We start from the raw sequence: 14347 nt of genomic DNA, 5'->3' as shown, positions 1-14347 counted from the left end.
CCTTTCTTCACATCTCATCCACAGGCATTCAGCCTTCAATTGTGCAATATAATTTTGCCACTTCAATCTTTCTTTAGCACACACCGGTCTCTCACGTCGCTTGCCAACTCACCAGATGTGTGCATTTCTTTCTTGTCTTTACTGTTTTCCAGTTTACGAGTCAAGATTAGTACCACAGGCTTGGCCTCACCTCCCCAACTCTGCCGTTCACCCATGAGGGTTTCTGGCATCCTTGAAACACAATGCAGCCTTCTTGTTTGGGTTTTGGCCTTCTCCACATGTGTTTTTCACGGCCTTTTGGAGGCAACAACCTTCTGCAGGGAACTCCTAAGGTTCTCCACCTGTGGCTCTCTTCCCTCGGTCTGTTGCTCTGCTCCAGTTGGTTTGCCTTTGCCCCAGAGGTTCTGCTCTTACTCATGTTCCAGCTTGCTCAAGGTGTGTCTCTATGTTCCGCCTTTTATCTGTGTGAGGAGAGCTAATTGGTATCAGATGTATGCACTTAGAGGCAAGTGCCTGACTTTGCCTGATCCAATTAGCGGGACATGTCCAATGTGATGTGTAAGAGTTAGCATTATTACTCTCAGTCACCCCTTCCCACACCACCTTCCTTGGCCCTGTGTTGGTGTGGGAAGGGGGTGGGAGGGAGTTGGGACACTGATGAATCCTATGAAATAGGAGGGATTATGGGTACAGGAAAGGGAGGAATACTGCATCTCATCACTGGCTGCCCCACCCTACTCCCCAAAGACCGCTCACCCATGTGATCCTCTCACACTGGTCCACCCCCAGGAACTGGATCCAAAAGCGATGACTGTGTTCTGGCCACCTGAATGACAAGACCCTGAGGACTAGCGGGTGAGGCAACCTTTGGTTTCTCACATGTTATAGGATTTTTGCAACATATAACATAATTCCAGCAGGGAATTGTGGTTGTCAATGGCCACCAATAGTGACTCAGCTGTATAGTTTTAATTTGGGTTATTCACCTCACTGGATATCGTAGTCTATGTGCAACCCTTCTCCGTTTGCTTGTCAATTGTCTTAGCCGTTGTCCCACTACAAAAAAGCAGTGATTTTGCTAGCATTATTTGCACGCTGTTTCTTGCTCTGCGGCGACCTGGTGACAGGGCAAGATAGATTAACCCTCTTTGAAGATGACGGTTCTACCCTTTTCTCCTTTTGGTAAGGAACTTTATTTTGTAGGTTCTAATTATTGTTCCTTGTTGTAATTTTATCCGGCATTTCGTAGCTGACCACTACTCGGGTTTCAAATTCACAATAAATAGTACTCAGATTTTACAGGAACCACAAGCTGCTACCTTCCAAGTTATTTATGGAACAGCCATGTTCCAGTGAAAGAGGGAGTATATTTTGATCAATTAAGGAGCAATTAAGCAATAATCTGCATTCTAAAAGTGTTCTATTTATTTGAATGAACTGTACCTACCTATGTGGCAGTAAGCTGGCCACAGGCGAAATGACCATCTATCTCCATGATAGATTGCTCTCTTATAGTTGCAATTATGAATTCTGGTGACTTGAAGGGCAGGTAACTGCTTGGAAGAAGCACATTTTCATATGAATGAAGAAGTGGCATGCCCACTTTAAATGGCAATATGGAATGTGTGTTTATCATTATTATCTTGTTGTCTTTGGTGGAGCCAGCAGAAGGATGGACACAATGTTCTCAGGAAGAATGACTGTAAAAACTGGCGGAGGGGAGGGGTGTCTGTACTCCTGCTCTCTATATGGCAGAGTAGAGGCACAGAGCACCCGAGCCAAGATTCTCTATTTTGGCAACATTGGACGAGCAATCAAGGCTTAATGTCTCAGGAGGTGATGCAGGCTGGTTCTTCAGTACAGTCTAGTACTCAAGCCCCCACAAAGGAATGCCCACACACTATGTTAATGATAACACAGTTCTTTATATAAAGAAGGTTCAAGTTATATACACACACAATAACACACTTTGTGCTCAGGCAATACCATAATGATAAATACGTAAACTATCTATGTGGTACCACAAGTCACTCTCGACTCCTTTAAAATGCACCAACTGTAGACAGTTGCAATGACATACAAGTCTAATTGAAATATGAACCAACACTAGATATTGGAGGGAAACAAGTGGTTAAACAATTGGCAGAATACTTTGTCTCTACCCAAGACACAGTTCTCTGTGAGGATCCCTCCACCTGGGCAACCTGTAAATAAAGTATATTGAATAGCCCAGTCCATATATTGTTTAGCAGAGTCTTATTTTCTTCTACAAATGTTCTACTACCCCAATTTACCTGGTTTATCAGAGTTCGATGATGGGTCGTCAACGGATCCTTGTTGAGTGTACTGCCGTTAAGGCAGGAGCTACAGATCGTCAAGCTTCCTTGAAGAAAAAGGTGAACGAGGTTGTCGAGGCGGCAGCTTCGGTCCTAGCGGTGCTCATCGATGATCGGTCGTGGACGTCCTGTGAAGATGAGGCGTGCAGTGCACCTTGACGATGATAGTTGCCGCAAAGAGTCAATGAAGATCATAGGCCCTGCAAAGGCGTCATGTCGTCGGCGGTTGGCGTCAGCGACCAGGACTCGACCATGGCTGGCTTTCGGATCTTCGTCAGCGTCTCTGTGGACTTCGGGTGGGGGGAAACCCACCAGAGAATTCTACTCTGTTCGGGGTGAGCTTGACTTTCTCCGGTGAGACAAGTCGGTGGACGGTGATGAGCAAGGGTTTCCTGGATTCAAATGTGTTAGGCAATGGAGCGTGCAGCTCCGGTCGATGATGATGGTTGTCGACGGCGATGGAATTCAATGTCCGAGTACATTGCTTCAGATTGCTCAGCGGTCCCCGTCTCCGGTCGGCAGTCTTTCGAGGACTGCCTTTCAGGGAGCCTTGGGGAAGGTTGGCTGGTGCACGATGTTGCCTCATAGCCCTGGAAGAGGTCTCCTAGCCAGGTCCTCTCTTGGATTAGTTCTTGGAGACATGAAAGCTTTTGGATGGCATCGAAAGAAAGCAGCAGCAGAGTCTTCTTCTCCAAGCTGGGCTTCAAGGTAAACATTAAGTTTCGACTTCCGCTTCGGAACAGTTCCAGTAAGTGAGAGGTCCCCAGATATCCTGTTCTGTCTCTCATTCACGCTGCTGGGACAAGCTCAGCAGCCAATCATTCAGAATAGCATTCATGCAGGCAGGCAGGCAGTCAATCAGACTCACAGTGCATTCAGGCCATTCTTCTACCTCCAGACACTCACAACAAGGAATGTGGATTGGGACAGTACCCAGCCATTCAGCACTAAACACACTGCATTCATACCAGTTTCGGGCAGGGCTGTCTCATTCATTGTGTCACACACTAGAAACCAGACACCCATAACATGAAATGTGTATTGGTCACACACTCCTTTCACCCAGGTCCCACCCCAAGGGTGCACCCACAACATACAGTCACTGGGAAAGTAACAGCCAGTCTGGCCTGGATTTCCCCACAATACCATGTATGGAACTTCCAACCGACAGCCAGTCAGGGGAAGGGACAGATAGTCAGGGCTTCCCAGGAATTTGGGAAAACAAGGTAACAGGCAATAGAAAGAAAGAGGCCACAGGGGCCATCTTGTCTCCTATCAGGAATCAGCTGATTCCAATGGCTGGGCCTGGGTATCCCAAAATGGAGGATACTCAGAACACCTGTCAAATTCAGCATGGAGCTTCCACCAGCCCATACCCTGCTCTGTGGGCCACACACAAGTGCCCAAAAACATACACTAGGCATACAGGGTTGTACCCACATTCATGGGTGCCATAGGTGTATCCTAAGGGTGCATTCAACACAACCAAAAAGAGGAAGAGCTGCACTGTCCTGAGTCCCACATGGATTCCTATGCAAAAAATAACACGGAAGACACATGGTAAAAGGAGTACAGGACAAGGAAATGGAGGAGCTGTCCCTCCAATGCATTTCCAGCATCACAGTCGTCCCCCAGACTGAGGTTAGGGTGGTCCAATCTCCCACGAGATTGATACCCTCATCCAGATGGTCAACATACCTTCTGGAAAGGCCATCCATATTATCATGACTCTTCCCTGGCCTATGCTCAATGGTGAAGTCTAGCCCTTGCAGACTAATGGACCACATGAGCAGTTTCGGGTTTTCACCCTTTATTTGGATAAGCCATTTTAAGGGCTTATGGTCTGTTTGGACCTTGAAGGTATACCCCGTAAGGTAGGGCCTAAAACACCTAAGGCTCCAAACTATGCTAAAACATTCTTTTTCAACAGTAGCCCACCTAAGTTATCTACCCTTGAGTTGCCTACTGATGAATATGATAGGATGTTCCCTCCCTTTGTCATTTAACTGAGACAAGACAGCTCCAATTCTGGTGTTGCAAGCATCAGTCTGAACGATAAAGGGTTTACTGTAGTCAGGTGCACACAACACAGGTGCCCTACACTGACTTTCCTTCAAACCAATAAAGACCCTCTGACAGTCTTCCATCCAATTCAACTTCCTTGGTTGTTTGGGCAAAGTCAGAGCTGTCAGAGGGGCCGCTATGGTTCCATAGTCCCCCATGAAGTTGCGGTAATACCCAGTGAGTCCCAAAAAGGCTCTCACAGTAGTGGGAGACTCACAGTCATGTACATCCTGTATTTTACTGGGGAGAGGTTGGATTCAACCCCCTCCTACCTCATGTCCAAGATACGTAACTTTACCCTGAGCTATCTGGCACTTGGTTGCCTTGATAGTGAGGTTAGCCCTTTTCAAGGCCTGCAACACCTTATCCAAATGAGTCAAATGCTCTTCCCAGGTGGAACTGGTGGAACTGTAGACAGCAATGTTGTCTAAGTAGGCCACACAAAAGGCCTCCAGCCCACTGAACGCATGGTTGACTAATCTTCGGAAGGTGGCAGGTACGTTATTCAACCCAAAAGGCATGCCTCTAAACTGGTAGAGCCCCTCAGGTGCTGAGAATGCAGTCTTTTCCTTGGCATGGTCCATCAGAGCTATTTGCCAGTAGCCTGAGGTAAGGTCAAAGGTGCTCACAAATTTGGCAGCACCTGGAGTGTCCACAAGCTCATCAGCCCTGGTCAATGGGTGCACGTCAGTTTTGGTGACATCATTGACCCCTCTGTAGTCCACATAGAACCGCCAATACTTGGTACCTGCATGGGAACTTGCCTTGGGGACAAGGACTACTGGACTGGACCAGAGACTGGTTGAGGGTTCAATAACACCCAGATCCAACATCTTCGCAGCCTCAGCCTGGGTGTGGTTCTTAACTGTGTCTGACATTTGGCAGAAAATGCTTTTGACAGGCACGCTGTCACCAGTGTCAATGTTGTGGCTGAACCATGGGGTGAGGCCTGGTGTCAGTGAGAACAGAGGGACATACTGTTGAAGCAAAGCCCTGCAGGCCCTCTGCTGCTCTAGTGTCAGATCTGGAGAAAGATGCACTCCCTCCACTGAGCCATCCTCAGAGTTGCTATGCAGCAAATCAGGAAGGGGCTCACTCTCATCCTCTTCTTGCTCTGAAGCTAGCAAGAGGCATGAAACTTCTGCTCGCCTATCGAAAGGCTTGAGCCTGTTGATGTGGAATACCTGAGGGGCTACACCAGGGACTCCCATGTCAACCAGATAATTGACTTTGCCCATTTGGAGATGATCCTGAAGGCTCCTGTCCACTTATCTTCCAAAGGTCTAGGCTTGGATGGCTCCATCACAAGGATCTCCTGTTCTGGAGTCCAATCCACTTGTGATGCTTTAAGGTCATGCCAGTATTTGTTCAATTGTTGGCTTACCTTAAGGTTCGCTGTCACATGGCCCATCATCTGTGTCATCCTCCATCTGAGGACTACCATATAGTCCCCCACTTGCTTGGCAGTACCTGGAGGGGTGGCTTCCAAACTTCTGATCAAGGCAAGGGCCCCCTCACGGGATGTCCAAAGAGCAACTCAAAGGGGCTGAAACTAACACCCTCTAGAGGTACTTTTCTGTAAGCGAACAGCGGGAATGGCAGGAGGAGATCCCATTTCCTCCTTAGGGGCTTTTCAAAAGCACCCGGCATGACCTTGAGAGTTTTATTAAATCTCTCAACCAGACCATTGGTCTGGGGATGGTAGGAGGTGGAGAACTTGTAGGTTACTCTGCACTCTTTCCACATCGCTTTCATGTAACTTGACATGAAGTTGGATCCTCTGTCAGAGACCACCTCTTTAGGGAATCCAACTCTGGTGAAAATGCCCAGGAGAGCCCTGGCAACCACCTTGGCTGTAATGGTCTGAAGGGGTATAGCCTCAGAGTACCTCGTGGCATGATCAACCAACACCAGGATGAACCGATGTCCACCTGAAGTGGGAGGGTTAAGGGGGCCGACAGTGTCGATGCCCACCCTCTCAAATGGTGTGCCAACCACTGGCAATGGCTGCAGTGGGGCAAGGCACTGCCTCCAGTGTTGCCAGTCAACTGACAAGTGGGGCAGGTCCTGCAGTGGAACTCCACTTCTACTCCCATCCGGCGCCAGTAGAAATGTGCAAAGAGCCTCTGCTTAGTCTTCTTGGTCCCAAGATGACCAGCTAAGGGCACCTCATGCGCCAACTGTAGTAGGAAGGGCCTGTAAATCTAGGGCATCACCAACCTCTTGAGGGCACCAGGATAAGGCTTAGTGGACTCACTACAAAGGAGCTCACCCTCCCAATAAATCCAGAAAGACCTAGGCATTTTACATTGTGCCTGGGCCTGTTTCCTTAGACCCTCGAGAGTGTGGCACTCTCTCTGACCCTTACAGATGTCTCCCCTAGAGGTCACCCCTTCTGCCAGCAGGCATGGAAGGTTGTGGTCATCCTCTGGGTTGAGCACCTCTCCTGCAGGCGGGTCTTCTGTCTCTTCTCCCTCTGGAGTTGAGTCTCGGGTTACTACTGGACCCAGCCCATCCGGGGCATTAATCCCATTGTGTGCTTCTGAAGCAACAGGAAGAGAAGGAGCCCCCTTCACAGAGGGGGCCTTCTTGCTCTTCCATTTTGCCTTGGGTTTCCCCTTCGGCTTGGGCACCTGACTCACAGTCAGACCCGGTGTTACCTGTGACCTAGGGACTGCAGCAGCAGTCAGGGGGAGACCATCAGAGATCAACCCCAACTGCACTAGATAATTGGTCCATTGTCTTGAACCAGGACAGGAATTTGCTGTCTTGTCTGCAATCGTGATGGTGACTAGGGCTACAGGAGATAATTTGGGAGGCCCAGCAGCTAACCTAGTAGTTCCCAGAGGAGCACCTACATAGTCCTCTGGCATGAGCAGGGTCCTGTCCACCACTGTCATACTTGCCCCAGTGTCTCTCGAACCAGTAGCACGCTGTCCATTTAGGAGATCTCTTCTCAAACATCTGCAGGTATTCTGTGGGAGAGTAGCCAGTACCTGTGTGTACTGCTCCCAGGCCCCAGGGGACACTAGGGATATCTCTGCAGGAGTACCAAATGTGATTCCTGTAGAGGAGGGAAGGACAGTGGCCTCCACTTCAGGAATGAAGCAAGGGTAGGTCAGGCTGACAGCCTGGACTCCTAGTGTCTTACCTTTATATTTGGGGTCACCCTTCTTGTGGTCCAGAGACCCATAGTCCCAACAAGGGCAAGGAATGCAGGGTACGGTACTGGAGCCACTGGGAACCTGCTTTGCAGCAGGAGGACCACTACTCTTACTCCCACCCACATAGGATTTATCTCCACTAGATTTTTCGGTGTTAGGAGAGGAAGGTTTAGATTTACCCGACTGTGACTGCTTTTGGGACTCCTCAGATTTCTGACAGGCCCCCTTTTCTTTGTCCTTGTCCTTCCCGCTGGGTTCCTTAGGGGACAACCAGTGGTAGACCCACTTGTCAGCCAGTCTGGCTAGCTTAAAGGGATATAAACGGTTCTGGTCAGCAACATACTGACGCAGCTCTGGTGAACAGGCTTCCGAAAAATGCTCAAAAAACAAAAGGTGGGACAATTCAACAAAAAGTTTTCACCTTGTAAACATCAATCCACCCCATCATGTTCATATGTGCAGGACTCACCCAGTCAATCCAAGACACATGCTCCCTTTACTTATATTCCCTGAACCTTTTGAGATATTCAGTGGGTGCCTTGCCAAACTTGGCTATCAAAGCAGATTTCATGCACTCAGTTTCAGAATAGAGTCATAACCAGTCTGAGGCACTCTGCTCAACAAACACTTAGCCCAATCTCTTTTATCAACATCATGGAGTCCACAAGCCATTTCAAATTCTTAAATCCACTGAAGGAAATCAGAACCATCCACATACACGCCAACTACATTTTTCATAAACTTGGTGGCAGGGGAACTGACACTCTCACTTGGTTTGGCTGAAGTCTCCACTCTAGCTTTCTCCAACTGGATTCTTAGACATTCAATGTCCCTATCTTTGAGTATCACTTGCTGTGGCAACTCGTCTTTCTTACGTTCAGCTTCAGTTTCCAACTTTTTATATTCAAAGGCCAATTTCATCCTCAATAATTCAAGTTCCAAGGAATTCCCTGAAGAAACATTGCTGGGTTTCAGAATAGAGGCAGCAGGAGTGGTGGCACTCCCAGAAACAGATTCAGTAACAACCCCAGGGGTAGGGTCTTCAATGGTTGCATCCCCCACTCCATCAAGAGCTTCACAATCAGTCTGGTAGTCCACGATGACAGCTATTAGCTCAGCCCTAGACATATCCTCAAAGTCTAACTCCCTGGTTTCACACACACTCTGGAGAACCTCTAAGCTCATCCAAGTCAATTTACCATTTGCAGTAGATTCCATAGCTGTAATGTAGTTATCTAGTACACAACTAAATTTCAAATTCACAAAGTGTGGATATTTTGTAGGTGGGAAGGTTACACACTGATTCTTAAAACCATTAGCATCCCACCACTGCCACCAGTGTAAAGACTGGAAGGGTGTATCTGTACTCCTGCTCTCTATATGGCAGAGTAGAGGCACAGAGCACCCCAGCCAGGTTTCTCTATTGTGGTAATGTTGGACGAGCAATCAAGGCTTAAGCACTCAGGAGGTGATGCAGGCTGGTTCTCAAGTACAGTGTAGTCCCCAATCCCCCACAAAGGAATGTCCACACACTATGTTAGTGGTAATGTATTTATTTATTTATTTATTGTTTATAGTTCAAAGTGAACTTTTACAACAGCAAATATATTCAATAACATAAACATCAACTATGATATGATATGATATTTTATTTGTATGGCGCTCATACACAGGTGTATCAGAGCGCGGCTAGGCAAAGGAGGGGAGCAGGGGAGAAACAACACAACGGAACAACGATCTTACTAGGCCCAGTGACATTGAGAAAGCGCAAGTGCATGGGAAAGGGAAAAGGGAAAAAGTGCAATTACATAAATATGTTAAATATCAACATTAATAACATCACAACATTATTGATTCATAGATTAAAATAGAATACTACCTATTCTTTCAAGAGGCAAGTAGTCATTAATAGTTCTCACGGAGAACAAGAGTTCATGTTTCTTATTGTCTCATTTTCAGCATAATTCATAGCAAAACATAAAGATTTAATGGCAGTTCAAATCACCAGATGTGGATATAATAACCTAATTAACACAAGTTAATGTGGTGTAACACAGACAGCAGATGGTAAGAGCCACTCTTATGTATAAATAGCAGTTTACATAGTTATGTATCAATAGTGATTTACATAGCTATTTTCCATACATAATACAGTGCGATGATCAAAGCTTCAGACGAGGTATTTATACAAAAATGACGAAAATGTATGGACTCAATGTCTTCATGGTTATGCACATAGCGACTATACATACACCTGTATAATGGTATAAGTTTGGGACATGCAGTTAGTATATGTCTTATTGTTTCCAAATTTCCTTCAATTTTGCACATACGACAATACCTTTGAGATGGCACCAATTGCCATTGAGTTCCAGGAGTGGCTCTCACCGGGAGTTGGTTAAGTCACATAAATAGCCTAAATCCCCATACCACCGTAGACGGACTTACCAAATACCTTTGAGGGCAATGATAGGTATAAGTGATCCCTTGCAGATGTACATAATTATGCAATTTGGTGATATACGCAAAATTACCGACCCAATCTTTCAGCTGTGATTTATATTGAAAGGCTCTCTTGATGGCCTTGTATCTACCATATTTCGAGTGATCTAATGACCAATTAAGAGCCACATAAGAATCCATACATTTGAGATCATACTTTTCTTGGTTGTTACTACTTTTTAAATCATTTGGCTAACCGGATGACACACGACTTTCAATGCGAGCAGATCTCTTTGGTACTGAACAATGGCCTTTATGGAGGTTAGACCAAATTCCACTCTTATATATTGAATGGGATAATAGGGTGGGACATAATATGGATCACCAAAAGTGTCCTTCGAATTTATCTAACCTAGATAGATTGTCAAGTGAGAGAGCTTCAAGGCCATAAACTAACACTGGTATGAACCATTGGGTATAAAGCTGCATAGCTGCATAGGTATACCTAGCATATTGCGAGACATAGTTGCAAACTAACATGGTAATTTGTCTAGCACGCTAGGTTTTCCTCTCAATTAGTGGTAAATAGCCAGATTTTGGGTCCATCTCAATATATTTATAGGAGCACGTATAATCAGTTACACCTCAACTTATGTGCATTACTGGTCTATTGACTTTTTTAGATGTTACTAGCAGGGTCTTGTTTTTTTTTTCAATTGATGGTCATGCCATGTTCACTTGTGAATCGGCCCAGTTCTTCCAATATGGCTTTCATGCCCTTTATCGTGTGCTCGAATTTCACCAGGTCATCAGCGGACAGTAACGCTGAGACTATGGTAGTTTTAAATCTAATCGAACAATAGGCATGTTTTTCAAAGCGTCAAATCAATTCAGCGGTATACAAATTAAAAAGGAGTGCCGCTAGTAGAGAACCTTGTTTGACTCCCTTATTCATTTTTATTAGGCCGGTTAATCTTCCGTTATTGTCGAGTCGCACTCGGGCTGTGTTGTTTTGATGCAGCCTAATCAAGATTTCTAATAGCCAAGTAGGGCAACCATATGAAGACAGGATTTCCCACAGTTTATTTCGGTTGACCCAGTCAAATGCAGAGCTAAAATCGACAGAGGTGACATATGCTGATGGATTTCCATGTCGTTTAGCCCTGGTCATAATAGCATCCAATAATCTTAAATTATATATAGTGCTAGACCCAGCACGAAATCCAGATTGAAATGGATGGAGGATTGTATTCTCATTTGTCCAGCTTTGCAGATGATTAAGTACAATGGCTGCAAAAACTTGCTCGTGGTATCGAGTAAAGAAAGAGTTCTATAATTTGCAGGCATGGTTCTAGATCCGGCTTTAAAAACGGAAATAAAAATCGAGGTTCTCCACGACTTAGCAATTCTTTTTTCTAGGCACACCTTTTTATAGAGAGTCATCAAAACAAGCAACCAGCTTCAAGGGTCATGCTTTACCACAGCCGATGCAAGGCCATTTGGCCCAGGAGCTCGAGAGTTATTAAGTCTGCCTATGATGGTAATTATATCATTTCCAATAAATACCAATGGCCAGGCATCGGTTGTGTGAATATCTTTTACTTCTATCTGGTTGTTAAACATGTTTGCAGAGATGTAGTCTACCCAAATCTGTTTGCCAATGGCATTTAGAGGCTGGAGCAAGCTGTTGCCACTACTTTATTGAGCACTTTCCATACGGCTCTACTATCACCCTTTTGAATGACTCCAATTAATCTTTGGCACTTGAGATCGATCTTGTCAAAGCGATGTCGCTTACACCAACCCCTATACCCATTTTTCAAATGTTTGCTTTGTGCAATATATCCTGCCCAAGAGTGGGAAGATCTCTTCAAATTACGAAGTTCACATGGATGTAAAAGTCCTTTAACCACAAATCTCTGTCATAGGGGGACTCATGGCTCTTTCCAGAAGCGACGATCGGGGTGCCACACGCAGATGCCACTTCAGTGGTCCATTTTCTAACTATGGTCTCTATCTCATCACAATCTAGATGAGGTATATCATGGGTTAGACTACACACGAGTTGTTGGAGTCTTTTAGTCATTTTATTAATTTTGGTTTGATTCCACCTTATCTTAAGCCCATTATTAGTGGCAATTATGTTAATGGGACCCAGAACATAAGGACTGGTCAGAGTCAAGTTAAGATGAGCTACAACCAAGGAGTGATCACTAAAGGGAAGCAAAATGACTTCAAAATCACTCATGTAGCTAAATGATGTCGTAATCCCACAAATATAGTGAAGGGTGGCTGTTTTACTGCCATTAGACCAACTACATTTGCTGAGATTGTCACTAATGGTTCTTCCATTTAATGGCCATATGTCCCAGTCTTGCAGGAAATTACTCCCCACTCTGCCACTTACATTTCTCTTATGTTTGACCATTACATTGGTAAGTAAAATATTTTCAAACCCCGCCTTCATAGTTGATATTCCACAATGGGCATTAAGTTCACCACCCAAAACAACTACATTGTTACCTTCAATCATGCACCTATTAGTTAGTACTTTGTCCAATAGGTTGTGCATATCTGCTGTGCACTCTTTTAAGGGCAGGTCATAGATATTTATGACCCACATGTTAGGAATCATCATACAATTTTTCCCTTTGTTTTCAACTGCCAACACATAATCATTATCGGATGTAGCTACTAAATCACAAGACCAAAAATCATGACTGATACCCATACACAAGCCACCAAATGTGCAGCCCTTTTCACCCTTTTTCACATGATTTTGGTAAACGCAATCAGTGTCCACATGAAGATCTTTCAATAGCCAAGTTTCCTATAATAGGAAAATTGGGTATTTGATGATAGTATCATGTGAACCACCTAAACTAAGAAGATGGAAGTGACCTATTCCAGGAAGCAATTTTCATTGCTCATGATTGGCCTACTTCAAGTTGACCCAACAATTTCTTAAGCCATTTCCACCCTGCTTGATTTTCTGCATCGCTTTCGGTTTGTAATGGGGGAATCAGTGCAGTTTTAGATTTAAATGTACCACAGTGGTTACAGGATTGAGGCACAGTTCTTTATATAAATGAGGTTCAAGTTATATACACACACAATAACACACTTTGTGCTCATACAATACTATAATGATAAATACGTACAATATCTTTGTGGTACCACAATTCACTCTTGACTCCTTTAAAATGCACCAACTGTAGACAGTTGCAATGCCATACATGTCTAATAGTAATATGAACCAACACTAGACATAGGAGGGAAACAAGTGGTTAGTCAATTTGCAGAATACTTTGTCCCTACCCAAGACAAAGTTCTGTGTGAGGATCCCCCCACCTGGGCAACCTGTAAATAATGTATATTGACAAGCCCAGTCCATACATTGCTTAGCAGAGTCTTATTTCCATCTACAAACTTTCACTACACCCAATGGACCTGGTTTAGCAGAGTTAATCCCTTGAAGAAAAGGGTGAACGAGGGTGTCAAGGCGGCAGCTTCGGTCCTTGTGGTGCTTGTTGATGATCGTTCATCGACGTCCTGCAAAGATGAGGCAAGCGGTGCACCTCAACGACGATAGTTCATTGCTCCAAAGAGTCAATGAAGAACATAGGCCCAGCAAGGGCGTCGGTTTGTCGGCGGTTGGCGTCGGAGATCGAGACTCAACCACGGCTGGCTTTCGGATCTTCGTCAGCGTCTTTGTAGAATTTGGGTGGTGGGAAACCCACCAGCAAATTCTCCTCGGTTTGGCGGCGACCTTGATTTTCTGCGGAGGGACAAAGTGGTCGACGGCGATGAGCAAGGGAGTCTTGGATTCAAATGTCTTAGGCAATGGAGCGTTGCAGTTCCGGTCGACAATGACGGTCATCGACGGCAATGGACTTCAATGTTCGGGTGCTTTCCTTCAGATTTCTCGGCAGACCCTGTCTCCGGTCGGTAGCCTTTCGCGGACTGACTTCCAGGGAGCCTTGGTGAAGGTTAGCTGGTGCGCAATGTTCCTTATTATCTCCGGAAGAGGTCTCATAGCCAGGTCCTCTCGTGGATCAGTTCTTGGAGACACGACAGCATTCGGATTGCGTCGAAGAAAAGCAGCAGCAGAGCCTTCTTCTTCCAGCTGGGCTTCAAGGTAACCATCAAGTTTCGACTTCAGCTTCTGAACAATTCCAGTAAGTGAGAGGTCCCCAGATATATTGTTCTGTCTCTCATTCACAATGCTGGGCCAAGCTCAGCAGCAAATCATTCAGAAGGCCATTCATTCAGGCAGGCAGCCAATCAGGCACACAGTGCATTCAGACCATTCTTTTCCCTCCAGACACTCACAACAAGGAA

This window comes from Ambystoma mexicanum, chromosome 4q, assembly GCF_040938575.1.
Source record: "Ambystoma mexicanum isolate Mex_15411 chromosome 4q, UKY_AmexF1_1, whole genome shotgun sequence".
NCBI lineage: Eukaryota > Metazoa > Chordata > Amphibia > Caudata > Ambystomatidae > Ambystoma > Ambystoma mexicanum.
This window is presented reverse-complemented; position numbering follows the sequence as displayed.